This window comes from Bos grunniens, chromosome 15 (genome assembly GCF_055505025.1).
Source record: "Bos grunniens cultivar Pamir isolate PY7600 chromosome 15, Bosgru_T2T1.0, whole genome shotgun sequence".
Lineage (NCBI taxonomy): Eukaryota > Metazoa > Chordata > Mammalia > Artiodactyla > Bovidae > Bos > Bos grunniens.
Window position 1 is genome coordinate 25,485,318 of NC_141179.1, and position 3,682 is coordinate 25,488,999.

General features: G+C 36.6%; 1 pseudogene across 1 annotated transcript; it reads right to left on the reverse strand.

The window, feature by feature from the left end:
• Window positions 1-251: 251 nt before the first annotated feature.
• LOC147357473 (M-phase phosphoprotein 6 pseudogene) lies at window positions 252-1,319 on the reverse strand (annotated as a pseudogene). The gene has a single exon (XR_015141853.1). The product of XR_015141853.1 is annotated as an M-phase phosphoprotein 6 pseudogene (transcript).
• Between the last annotated feature and the right edge of the window lie 2,363 nt (window positions 1,320-3,682).

The window sequence follows — 3,682 nt, forward strand, 5'->3', positions numbered from 1 at the left end:
GAGTTCTGGGGTTACTCGTGATACATCCATGTTTTCATAAAGCAAGATGGATATAACATGAGGAATTGATTGGGGAGTACAGTGTGAGAGTCTTACTACATGAACCTCTATTTGTTGTAAAGTGGTGGTGTTTTGGATATAACATGGAGCCTAACAGGAAAATAGCTGTAGTAATTCATAGGAACACATTACTCTTTATTTGAATGACTGGCCACTTAGGTTTTTTAAATTAAATTTAGTTCTTTTTATCCTTTTTTTTATATGAAAACAGGTATTTATTATAGAACCATGTCTAAAAATTAAGGCTTAAACAACAACAAAAAACATAATTCCACACATTGACATTGACTTTGTAGCATGAAAATACTTAGCCCGAAGAGGCAAGTTTGTTCTTGATGAATTAACATATAATAAATTCTCATGACATGATTCCAAAATATATGTATGAACTGACTTGACATGTTTATAAACATAAGGGCAATTTAAACACTGGTATTAGTTTTCACGAATTCAATTTAAGGTCAGTGACTGGAGAGTTATATTAAAAAAAAAAATCTGAGATGAAATATTCTTTAGGAAGCTACCACATACCTATGTATATTTTGAAGACCAAGGGTTTAAAGTCCACTCTTGATGAACACCGTTAAACAAAGGATGTATAACATCCATCACATGTCTGTTCCAAAAACAGCATGTTTCCAAAAGTATACATTTCTTTACAAATAAACATCACGCCACTAATAACTATAGAGGAACCTACAGAGTTGAGTTCCAAAATATGCTCTCATCCCTGAGCCATATCTTAAGGCCTCCACTTTAATCTTGGGGCTTTAAGAACATCTTCTTTGCTTTAATTGGTTTTATGTCTCCATTTTCATCTTCTTTGTAAATGGCAAGGTCTCTTTTCTTAGCAAACTTTTTCCCAATTGTCCCCACCAAGGTCTCATATCTTCTAGCCATTTCTTCATCTGACACATCGAGCTCCACTGTTTGCTCTTCAACTTCTTCTGCTTTGTTCTTGGTGTTCATCTGAAGCATTAATTTCTCAACCTCAGGATTAAATCCTCTGAATGACATTCTTCCATAGAGAAGATCTTCACACAACAAGAAACTCTGCTCTTCTATAATGAAACTCTCTTTCTCTTTCAGCTCAGAAAAATCCAAGTACTAGTGCTCTTCACTAATGATTTTCTTTTCTTCCTCTTCTAGTTGTTTCTTGGTTTCCGAGTCCAGTCCCCTTTGCATGAACTTCACGCGCAGCAAGTTCTTGGACAACTTAGTTTTGCGCTCGGCCGCCATACTGACTCCCACCGGGCGCCGCGGTCCTCTTTTTATCCTTTTGTTTATTCTAGTGACAGTGTTTACTCTTACCAAGTGGCAGAGTTACCAAAATTGCTAGTTCGAGACCAATAGTAATGAATTTTTAAAAGGTTATAAGTATATACATTTAAAGGCTTATCAGATCTGTTTTTTTCCCCTCAGATTTATAAAAAATTTTTTTACTTTCTTTTTTGGGTCCCACATTTACTGAATTGAATTAAATTCCATCCATTCCAGTCACTGAATTCTACCTTTCAGTTAATTCGCACCGCACATTATTATTGGTCTATGCAAAAGCCCTCTTGTTTTATATATTAATTTCCCTATTTCTACTTCCATTTATATTCTCTCATCTATATTTTGTTGGCTCTGTGTTTCTCCATTCTACCTTTTTTCCCTTAATGCACATGATATTGTATGAATGTGTTTAATTCGTGGCATTATGATACAGCGCTCATTTTTTTTTTTAAAGCCATACTCTGTTTATGAGGCTGTGTGTGTGTGTGTGCACGCGCGCGCGTGTGCGCGTGTGTGCGTGTGTGCATGCGCTAAGTCCCTGTGTCTGACTCTGTGTGACCCTGTGGACTGTAGCCTGCCAGGCTCCTCTGTCCATGGGGATTCTCCAGGCAAGAGTACTGGAGTGGGTTGCCCTCCTCCAGGAGATCTTCCCAAACCAGGGATCAAACCCCTGTCGCTTACATCTCCTGCATTGGCAGGAAGGTTCTTTACCACTAGTGCCATTTGGGAAGCTCTTTATGAGACTATAATAATCTCACTTTTTAAAGTATTTCTTTATATGCTCATTTTTCATTTTCCTTATTGGTACCACAACCAATACTGCCATGAATATCTTGGTATGTGTGTCTGGGCAGGGGTTTCTCTGCGGTATAGAGCCAGGAGTAGGAGTTCAGGGTTATTGGATATCCTGGTACTTAATTTCTCTAAGCACTGGTGGTATTTTCTCCATAATGACTGCAGCAGTTTTAATTGTAACCAGAAATACAGAGTGACCATTTCCCTAGGCCTTTGTCAATAATTTGAATTGCATGGATTTATAATTTTGCCATTTTTATGTGTATAAAATAGTATTTCCTTATTTAATTTGTGTTCTTTTGAATATGAGTGGGTTTGAGTATGTCTTCATGTGTATGTATTGCTGTCTGGCTTCTTCTTTTGTAAATTGCCTATTTATATCTGTTGTCTACTTTCCAGTGGGATTTTTTTTTTATCCCAATGATTTTCATTTCAGTTATTTACTCCCAATCTGTTACCCACCTGCTGACTTTGTGGTGACTTTCTTTAAATGGAGACCTTTGATTTTATTATTGTAACATCTGTCACTTTTCCTGGTTTGTTCTTTGAGAATATTGTGTAAGAAATTGTTCTCTACATCAAGAAGATGAAGACGTTCTCCTATATAACCTTTTATTAGCTTTGTATTTTAGTTTTTCTTTTTACATTTTGGTTTTTAGTATTATTACATCTGGAGTCCACATCTGGAGATTATGTGAGGTAAGGATCCAACTTTATTTTTTCCATAGAGTGTACAAATTTTCCGTCACTGTACGCTAAATAATTTATCCTTTTCCACTGACTTATGCAAGATACCACCTCTGTCACACACCAAGTTTCATAAACAGATGAGTTTGTTTCTGGGCTTTTAACTTTATTACACTGGTCTTTGTCTATCCTATATCATTGGCTTTTTTAAAAATAAATTGTGGTTTTGCTTATTCTTTCTTTTTCCTGTCTAATTACATTGGCTAGAATATCCTATACTATGTTGAACAGTATCTGTGGTGATACATTTTTAACTTGTTATTGGCCTGAAAAGGAAGCATCAAATTTTTTTCATTAATTACGATGTTTGCTATAGGGCATTAATCCATAGCCTTCAAAAAGTTATGTAAGTTCTGTTTTATCCTCGCTTTATTTTTTGTTTTTACAAAGAAATTATAATTGAATGTTGAACTTTATCAAATGTCTTTCCCATGTGTTTTGAGATGTATTTTCTTGTTGTCAGTCACTAAGTTGTGTCCAACTTTTTGCAACCCCATGGACTGCAGCATGCCAGGCTTCCCTGTCCTTCACTGTCTCCTGGAGTTTGTTCAAATTCACATCTACTGAGTTGGTAACACTATCTAGCCATCTCATCCTCTGCTGCCCTCTTCTCCTTTTGCCTTCAATCTTTCCTAGCATCAAGGTCTTTTCCAATGAATTGGCAGTTCGCATCAGGTGGCCAAGGTATTGGAGCTTCAGCTTCAGCATCAGTCCCTCCAGAGAATATTGAAGGTTGATTTCCTTTTGGATTGACTGGTTTGATCTCCTTGCAGTTCAAGGGACTCTCAAGAGTCTTCTCCAG